Source organism: Melopsittacus undulatus, chromosome 2 (genome assembly GCF_012275295.1).
Source record: "Melopsittacus undulatus isolate bMelUnd1 chromosome 2, bMelUnd1.mat.Z, whole genome shotgun sequence".
NCBI classification, from domain to species: Eukaryota; Metazoa; Chordata; class Aves; order Psittaciformes; family Psittaculidae; genus Melopsittacus; species Melopsittacus undulatus.
In genome coordinates, this window is record NC_047528.1 from 14,358,630 (window position 1) to 14,369,574 (window position 10,945).

The following is a 10,945-nucleotide window of genomic DNA, read 5'->3' on the forward strand; positions in this document are numbered from 1 at the left end:
AGCTTTGGGGTTTCAATAGAGAATTCAATTGTGAAATTTGTGCAGAAAAAAAAGAGCACATTTAGCAATCATAGTTTTGTGATTTAACAATCACGAGACTGAACCATCCTTTCTACTACAGGATGCATCAGTTGGGGCATTTGTATTTGAGATAAAAGAATATTCATGTCAGAGTGGTTGTACTTCTTTAGGAATATCATGTGAAATCTGAGTCATTCTGTTCAAGAAAAAAACAAAAATCAGATTGGGAGAATTCGATGAGAGAACTGTCAGAATTATCAAGGGAACAGAGGTTTTTCATGTAAGGATTAAAATATCCTGATTTGCGTAGTTTTCCAAAAAGAAAGACAAAAAAAAAGGGGGGGGGGGGAAGGCAGTAAAACTATTCTTTTAAATGTACGATGGGCTGGCATGGGGAAGTCATATATAAACCCAACAATAATTTTTTAAAAATTACATTGATTTGGACTGGAAACCAATAAAGTGGAAGCTTGAAATTACAAGGCAAGAGGTGTCAGAAAAACAGAAACTTTAAATAGGAATCGAGTAGTACCAGAAAACAAATTCTTAGTATTTCAGGATAGAATAACAGCAATTTGGGAAAAGATCATGCATTTCAGTATCAGCTGATTAAACATTATGACAAAAGGTAGTGACGTTAGTTGAACATACCTTCTGTAGTCCTTAAAAAGGTGAGAATTTAAACTAATGCTTATGTATCAAGTGAGAAGCAGTTTTCATGCAGTCTGCTTACTGTATCCCCATCCATATATAAGTTTAAGCCATTTGCTGATCATGAGTTCTTCTGTGGTTAGGATCCTTCTCAAAACAAAATCCTAGGACAGAAATAGAAACTTTTTATTCAATTTTAATATATATATGAGCCCATGAATAAAATAGTTTTAGCTCAAAAGACTGAATGCCACAGAATTTTTTTGACATTACTGTTGGAAATGAAACATTTTTCAGCAAGCAAATGTCCTTAGAACTCACTCATAAACAATGCAGATAGATTAAAATAGTTAATCCGTACCAGCACTTAAATTTAAGGTCGTCACTGCTCTTTATACCGAGTTTACATTAGTGTAATTCCACTGACTGGATGAAGATACATCAAAACCAAATTTGAAGTGGCTAAGAATTAAGCCTATGCTAGGCTTAATGTTGAAGCAAGCCAGCTGAGCTTGTGAAGGGAAATACCAATATATTAAGCTTTGCAGGACATGATATTCTGTGGGCCCGGTTAAAGTTCCAGGTCCATCACGCCACAAGTGTGTAAATGGATATTTTCCAATTTCTAGATCTCCACATAAGTGTCTGAATCTCCATTATAGCAGGATTTGTGCTTTGGATTTTTTATTGTAATAGTTCATTAACATTTTTTCAACATCTTGTTTTACAAATCTCCGGTTTTTACAGCATTGGAAAAATATTTGAAAATGTGTCCAGCTGCAATTATTTCAAAGACCTTTTCTGCATGTCAAATTGATTGTCTATATAATTTCCATAATAGAAACAAAAGCATTATAATTTTAATGAAAAAAAAAGAAAATAAAGAAAGTCTTCTGAAACTTTTAGTCTATCTGTCTTGAAAAATAGGTATTGGGGGAAACAAGGTAATCCTTCTTTTCTAGAAAATAAAGAGATTAAAAACAAAAAAAAAAGTTATGTAACACACTATGTAACAGAGATCAGAAAAGAATCATTCATTTGAGTTAATGGAGCATTTTTTCCTCAGTGATGCTTGATCCCACTATTTAAACATCACTAGTATTTTTCTTAAGAGGCACAATTCTCCAAACATTTGAATATTCCCCCAATCTGCCATGCATTTCAACTGCTGTGAATGTGCTGCACTACGCAGCCATGTCTTCACATCTCCAAGACTGTAACATAGATCAATTAATTTGCTTTGTTGTGTTGGCTACATGCCCATAGTATAAGTTCAGAAAACTGTATTTCAAAAATAAAGTGTGTGACTAGCAATATGTCAGAGTCAAGAGGAATTTGAGACTGCATTCCCTGAGTTTATTCTGAATCCCCTGTTATTTCATTATCTAAAATTGCATTGATCATATTTTGTCTGCAGCTATATTCAGGTCCTCTGCAGAAACTGGATTTCATACATTAAGCAGATTGAGGATGTTCCTACTATATTGTTAGTATCATTGTTAGCAATGATTTATATTTAAGAGAATGTGGGCAAAAACTCATATGTGGTGGCATTGTCCAGAAACTGTTGTCATTGGTAGAAAATATATGTAATTTCATCTTAGATAAGTTGCCTATTATCCTCTACTTTAGTTTTATTAAAAGCTAATAATTACTCTGCTAGCCTTGCTCAGTATGTATTATTTCATCTCTTGTTATTAAATGCTGAAATTACTACTCCTGAATTTTGGAAAGGTCTCAGTATGCTTTCATTTGACAGATGGCTGGCCAAAATCTGAGTAAGTTTTGGGTAAGCCATGAGAAAAAACACCCCTCCAAAACATTAGCTGCAAGAACGAGTCATACTACAGATATTTGAGTATATGAATATTTTTAGTATTATACTGCAGCTTGCAGTAGAAGAGAAAGACAGGGATTCTGTAGGGCTTTTCTCTTTACATGGCCAAATGGCATGGATCAAGTTGGCTGTAAATAGGACATCTCAGTGGGCTGCAGAGTCTTGGTACCACTTTTCCAAATTAGATGCCTTCTGCCATGTGCTTTGGGAGATGTAGGCTCCAATTTACTTTCAAGCAAGTAAGGAAAGACCTTTCAATCCTCATTCAGAAAATCTGACATTCCTCCGAACTTTTCAATGCCAGTGCAACATTATGCCCATCTAGGCAACTCTAAGACTTGGACCTCCACAATTTCTTTGACCAGGCTGAGGTTTATAGGAAGAGGTAATTTGCTCTCATTAAACGATAGGGTAGCTAGAAAACATGAATGAACTTTTCAACACGAATCTGAAATAGAAACTGGAATCTTCAAGACAGATGAAAACAACTGCTTTAATTTTAACTTATGCTACTGAAATAAGAGGAGAAATCAGCAGTTGTAAAACAGTGGAAGAAAGCATCATGTTATCAAAGGAGTAGTGGTAAGTCATTAGTGCTTTCTTTATGTGTGGATAATTATTGCTTACAGAAAAATGAAGGGTTAGCTGAAGATTTGGTATTTTTATACCTACTAGTTTGAACAATTACTTGTGAGAGTCAGAGCTGAGCCATCTTGCTCAAAATAAGTAGTTTTCCTCAAAAAGTTCCACTCACTTGAGCTTACCAGTTTGAAGAGCAGGATGCTTATTATTGTGGGTAACAATGCAAGATCTGGCCTTAGCCTAGGTCTGGGTATCATTTGTAGATGTCATCACCTTAAGCCATGAGGCATAATGTTGTCTAAGACTAGAGCATAGGCCTGCTCAGCTAACTGCTAAAAAATGTCTCCAGGCCCTTAAGGTGTTCATTTGTGCTTACACACAAGGAGCATTTTGTGCAACTTAATAATGTATTTAGGGACCTTTGTTATCCTTTATTTTCTTTTACCTTCCTACTCCTCTTCCTCTCACACTTTTCAAGCAGGGAGAACTGAAAGGGGACAAGGAGTGAAAGACACCCTGTCCTCCAGAAATATCTGTGAGAAGAGAACATTGTTTTTGCTGTGAAAGGATGATCTCCTATCTGTCATGCTGTCAGCTTCAGTCCCATCAGCCCTGGTTTTAGTGCTGGTGGCAGACACTTTTGACAGGGTATGGCTCATTCACTCCTGCTTTCCTCCACATGCAAGTCACATATGAAAGACCCCAGTTACAAGTTCACAGAAATATCTTTTACCTGACTCTTATCACCTTAAACAAATTACTCCCTCTAGACCTTAAATTTCTTTCCTCCCTTTTCAAGTCAGAGCTTCCACTGTATTCAATGGGACCTTTGTTTGATTATGAGAAGAAGAGTTTAATTTAAAAAGGAAGGAAGATATATGTTATTGTTCTCTGATCATTGCTGTTGTATCCATTCTCTCTTAAGTGTAGCACAGAAATTTCTTTCAAAAATACATTCTAGTTTGGGCAAAACTGTTCCAATCAATGAAATTGCTTTCTTTTTGTCAAAAACGCTCAGTGTCAGCTCTGTACAAGGATAATAAAATACTACAGCCCATATGGTAAGATAAGGTAAATATGATTTGCTGGATATTGAAGGATTTGAAACATACCATAGCATTGACTGATTTGGACAATGACAAGAAAATAAATGACGCAAATTTTTCTTAACTGCCTTTCAAAAAACTAAACCACTGAGTTGCTATGTAAATAAAGTATGGCTTGCCTGAAGCTGAGAAGTACAGCTAATTATATGATTTTTTAAGACAAGCCATGCTAATTTCTTCTAATGGTTGCATTTCCATTTTTATGAGTTTTCTGGTTCCCACGAAGTTTGTAATTTTGTTCTAAATATAATAAAAATCATTTGTAGTGAGTCTTGGCTTGTAACAAATGAAAAACTATAACCTTGTGATTTTAACTGTAGTTATTGTACAGGATGTCTTTAGCAAGAACAATATCTGAAAGGCATAAGGAACACTCCATGAAGTAGCTCAACAGCATCTGCATAATGATGGACCAACTGGACTCACCATTCCTACACTAAAGGATATGTGCTCATCTGAGTGTGTGGGTACCTAAAAAAAAGACAAGTCAAGAGGTTGTAAATAGAGGTCAAATATGCTTTATACTTATGTATAAAGTTTGTGCTGTTTTCTCTTTCTTGTTCCCCCCAAATGATAAAAAATCTGCTTTACCCTGGGGACTGCTAAGTCAAAATCTAAGTCCAGGAATACAAGTTACACAAATCACATTGATGTAAACTCCCAGGCTTGTTTGCATTGCAAAATATTCTGTGTCATATAGTGAGTCTTAAACATGAAATGGTTGACATAATAATACCTATTGCTTTGTACTGATGAAACCCAAAATAAAAAATACGTAAGTTGAATTCCTCTTGAGATTCAGTTGACCACTAGCTGCCAGATTCTAGAGTAAAGAAAGGTCATCACACCTGGATGATTGCACTGAAAGATGAGACACACAGTAGTCTGGATTAGTTGAGAACAGCATGCTCATGTCAAGAAAGAGTATCTTAATCTTTGAAGAAGACTACATTCTTGCTAACCAGAGGTATTTTAGAAGAAAAAAAAACCCTATTAAGCCCAAAATAACAATCAAGGAGTACTGAGAGACAAACATGGCCATCAAAGAAAGTATCAGTACTTTATTTCATTGACAGCTCTTCTTTCAATTTTTTCGATTAGTTTAGACACAGATTTTATTACTATATATGTCACCTTTTATCCCTGGAAAAAAGTAATGTGTCAGTTATAAAGTTAAGAAATTAAACCTACTGCTGTAGTATTTTTCCTTTGCATAAAAGACATGGTAATGAAGCAGAAGCAGAAAACTAACCATTTCTCTTGATGATTATTACTGTTCCAGAATATGGTAAATGAATTGAATACATTTGTGCATATTTAACATTTAACATGATCTTCTTCAACAAGAGGTACAGAACGTTGAAGTATCTTAAGCTGTGCACTTGAATAATTATTTAATAGCCATAAACAATGGTTCACCCAAGTGGTAATTATTTGTAGAACAGATCATTTTTAGGAGACTGGATGTCCGCTGTACAAGATTGTTAAATGTCTTCAATTATGCTTATGATAAGTTTTAATAGAAATAAAATTTTATGGGATTGTTTTTACAGATTTAACTTTGCCTGACACTGGACTTTTTGGCTCACCATTCGTATATCTGCAATTCAGAAAATTTCTTTACCTTATGCTTGCTGTTTCCCCATGCACACACACATCATTTGGGTCCTTAAAACTATCTGCCTCTTTGCAGTCAGAAGGCAAAATACACAGACAGAACAAATTACATGAGGAAAAACATATTCAATTCTTCATTTTATTTCTCAGTTCCTGAAGATTTTAGTAGAGAACAAGTTCTTCATGGATGAGACACTGTTAAAGGGGAAAAGGAAGAATTCTTCAGTGCATACAGATCCATTTGGTGCCATCTAGGTCAGTAAAGGCATTGCATATTTACATCAGTGTTCAAAAGCATCAAATCAGGGGATTCTGCTAGACAAGTTATTAAGATATGCTTGTAAATTACTAGCTTGAACAGATTACAGATCAAATAAAAATAATAATGTAGATTTGGACCTTGTCCCTCCTCATTAGACACATTGTCAATATCCAAAAATGGCTGTGGCAAGTGACACCTTTATATTTGATAAGAACCTCAGGTAAGTGGCCTTTTAACAGGACACCATTAAAGACAATCTCCCTTAAAGACAATCTCTGAATAATATACAATGCAAGTTGCTTAATTTTCTCTTTAATATAAATGTTACAGTGATCAGAGGATCAAAATTAGACATTTAAGTGGTAAAAATCCACCACTTTATTTATTTTTGAATAATCCATTTATGGACTGATTTCCAAGAGCTCTAAAACCCTCAGGCACACGTGGTTCACCTTGGAATTTAGGCTACATACAGATGTTCTTTTGAGGGGGATCATGTCATTCTGCTGGAAAGAGTGCTATCAACTCAGCAACTAGGTTATCCCTATCTTTTTACTACAACTCCCACCTCAGGCACTATTGTCCCCTCTGATCCATAGATGATTGATTGTATGAATGGTCCCTAAACTACTCCAACTAAAATAAACCAGACTAAATTTTAGCAGTATGAAGAGTACCCTTTTGCACTTTGAAAGGATGCAGAGAGAACATTCTCTGACCCAGGAAAAGCAGTAGGGCATGACATGATATAACTAGACACCTTTTCATTCAAAACAAAGTGGCTTCATCCATAGTTCCTGGGCTGTCCACAGCTCCCTGAACCCTAAGTGAGTGTTGTCCATGATGGTAGATGCCTGACTAAAACCATGCCAGAGAGAATGCTGACAATTAATCTGGCAGTCCCAAGACAGTGCTTATACCTGAGTTCTGACCCTATTTTAATTACTAATGTAAACGTTGACAAGCATTGACTAGGTAGCTGAGGTTGAGAGCCAGTGCCAGGACTAGGTTGGAGGCAGGCTGGATGAGAAGAGCTGAAACCTTCTGCTTTGTTACAGAACACTCCTTACTCTCATCTGGAATCTTATCCCAGATCCTCACCTTTGCTCATTTTCCATTTACTGCCAAGCATGCAGGGGATAGCCACCTCCTGCTGCTTCACATTTAGCTCAAGCAAGACAAACCACTGTATCTCCAAATGCCAGTCCCACTGAAAATCAGTCCAAACAGATGCTAATAGGATTCTATATAAAGAAATACTTTGTTTTCAGCTTAATTATTTTGAGATTTAGGAAAGAATGCATCCTTGCTGCACTAAAAAAAACAACAACAACCAACCAAACAAAAACCACCTGGAAACAAAGGGGAAAAAAAAGAACCATTATTTATCCACAGTCAAGTACTCAAGTACTCAAGAAGACTGTAGTCATCTTAGCCATGTTGTGAGCTAAAATGAAAAATATTGCTCACTATGACAGAGCTGTAGCCAGCTATTTTGATTTGAAAGCTTGCGTTCATGTGTTTCTTTTCATGATGGTGTTTTAGATAATGCCCTCAATTTTCTTTGTGCAATGTATTGTATTTCTAATGGGTTACCCTTGTCTACTGAGGTGCATGATCATCCTTATATGTTAGTGTGAAACAAATGGATAACAACATTTTCTTACTGAGCTATAGTAATGAGTTTTGACTGTTGTTGGAACCAATAGTGAGGGATACAAGTAGGGACTTGTGTGACTGCACTAAGGCTGTTGTGGTGCTTGAGATATGAGAGCACCATTGCCAAAACAAGGATTCCCTACACACCTTAGAAAGTGGTAAGGTGGAAAGCTCTTAGGAGCGGGTTTCAAGACTAGTTCATTGAGGAAATCAGTCCTTGAAACTCTGTCCAATACAGACTAATCTGAAGAGATTATTACATTACTGTACCCACCTCTGGTCAAAAAAATCTGTTATATTTGAGTTTTTCATCCCACTCAGTTACATTAGAGAACATTATAAAACTAACAAAACCATATTTTTTTCTCAAAATGTGTAGCATTCATTATAAACAGGCAAGACTGCATTTGTAAGGTACTTTAATTATTATAGACGATATGCTAATGCTTTTCACATGGCCATTTGGTACCTAGCAGCTAAAATAAATTCCCCCTAGTAAGTTTACTTTCTAAAACATCCTCAAGACTAACAAGCCTGACTTATTCATTGTTTCTTTAATATAGGGAAAGAAAACCTGACAAACTGCTTTTACTGGGACATAAGCACAGCTTTTTGGAAGCTGACAGTTCAGATGAAAACCTGACAGGAGGTCGGCAATCCTTCATAAGCCGATGGACATGGAGAGGTCAGAATAAACTCAAACTTCATGGCTTGATAAGACAGATTTTTCCCAAAGGCTAGGACTGTTGATAACTCTTGCTTTTATCAGTATCTATAAGGCTCTGGAGAGATTTCGTATCATTTCATTTGTGAAAGAACCATAAACAAATACATGTTTAAGAAATACAGTGAAGTAAAAACGATCCTTGTATGTATTGCTCTGGAATATTCAGAAATCTGAGAAAAATCCATTGTTTTATTTGTCTTTTCTCAGCCATAAATATAATTTAGTAAGTCTCCACCCTGGCACATCTGTAGTTAACAGGTTTTTGTAAAATTTCTTCCTGACTTCAGGCAAGTTGCTGTAACTTAGTTTTCCAAGACTTAAGGGAAAAAACTATGTACCTCCTATTCCATAGAATAGCATCAATATTTTGGTAATTGAAAAAAATAGAGGTCTTGGTATTAAAACCAATGTAAGAACCAATAGAGGTGGGGTTTTAAATTTTATTTTGTTAAAACACCAATTCACTTGGCGTAACTCCATTTTAGGGGAAGCTATAGAAAACTATACTTTCACGTATAGGTTTAATATAGCCACTCTAATATGAAAAAAAATTGTTATCAAAATGAAACTTTTTTTACCAAAAACAAATGAAGAAAACAGCAGAAGCAACAGTTTCTAAGTGCAATGAGAATTTCCAGAAGGAAGACAAAAATGAAGAAAGTGATTTGGTGTAGAATTTGAAAGACATGATGGAATGCAACAGTAAAAAACAGTGACTAAATAAACTGATGAAAGGAAAGATACTGGAGAGCAGAAACAGGTATTCAAGTTTCTGAACCTTCAGTACCGAAAGAGGACGTGAGGGTGGGCATACTTGCAGTGCAATATTTATGAAAGAGAAAATACTTCCTCAAGAAAAGTTAGAAATACTTAAGCAGCTAACCTAATTAATAAACTAATGCCACAGAAATATAATTTCTCTTATTCAAAAGGGTTTACCCTGGTGTTAAAAACTTGTTTGTGATAAGTTACCATACATTAAACTAAGCTAGATAATACTTCATATATTTCCTTGATTTCATTAATGTCTAGAAGTGGTGTAGGACTGTAAAGATCTAGGGGAAAGGAGGAGATATTTAGGTAGAAAATTACATTTGTAATTTCTCAGCAGAAAAGCTGATTACTCTGTCTAATTTCATCTTAACTGCAGAACATGAAGCTCAAAGTAACAAGCAAATATAATTTCAAACAAGAAATCAATGTCAGTGACTATAACATTTTACTTGATTCTTGTCTCATCTCCTTACTTATATTCTTGGATTAGTATTACTGTTGCTGTATGCAGACAAATACTCACCAAGAAAAATTCTACTGAATTTCATATAAAAACCAGTAATTGCAAGGGTGTTGTGGTTTAAAAAATTCTGCCCCTCAAGATGTGAAAGTATTTGACAGGTTTACTTTATTAGTTTTTAAGCATGACTCCAGGCCCATGAAATGCAATAGTTCATAAAAACTATGAAAAATTTCACTGGAGATTCGCATGCTGTCTCCTGTGAAAACTACACTAGAAAAGTTTTCAAGCTCAAAACTGCTTAATCACTTAACCTATGATGATACAGTGCACGCTCCTTACTGATTATAGGATCAGGAAGAAATTTAACAAATACTAAAAGGCTTTATACTTTTAGGATATATTAATATCTTTGGCCACAACTTTTACATGAGCTGCACCATTTATAAGATGTACAGGGAAGTCATTACACTGCAGATGCACGTAAGATTTTGTAGGATATGGCACTCTATGTTTTGTCATGTTTTATTCACAACTTCCCTGGGCAACCCATTCCAGTGCCTCACCACCCTCACAGTAAAGAATTTCTTCCTTATATCCAATCTAAACCTCCCCCGTTTAAGTTTCAACCCGTTACCCCTTGTCCTATCACTACAGTCCCTAATGAAGAGTCCATCCCCAGCATCCTTGTAGGCCCCCTTCAGATACTGGAAGGCTGCTAGGAGGTCTCCACGCAGCCTTCTCTTCTCCAGGCTGAACAGACAAAACTTTCTCAGCCTGTTTTCATACAAGAGGTGCTCCAGTCCCCTGATCATCCTCGTGGCCCTCCTCTGGACTTGTTCCAACAGTTCCATGTTGTTTTTATGTTGAGGGCACCAGAACTGCACATTATACTTCAAGTGAGGTCTGACGAGAGCAGAGTAGAGGGGCAGGATCACCTCCTTTGACCTGCTGGTCATGTTCCTTTTGATGCAGCCCAGGATACGGTTGGCTTTCTGGGCTGCAAGCACACACTGCAGGCTCATGTTAAGCTGAACTCATGCTATATGCTGAGCTTGGTGCCATATAGTATGGAATATCCCTTTGGTCAGCTGGGGTCAGCTGTCCTGGCAGTGTTCCCTCCTAACTCCTTGTGTACCCCCATGAAGAGTATGTATGTGCACCAGAGCTACTCGGTGGTAGGGTCGCATAAGGAGCAGAAAAGGCTTTGGCTCTGTATCATCAACACTGTTTTCATCCCAAATGCAGA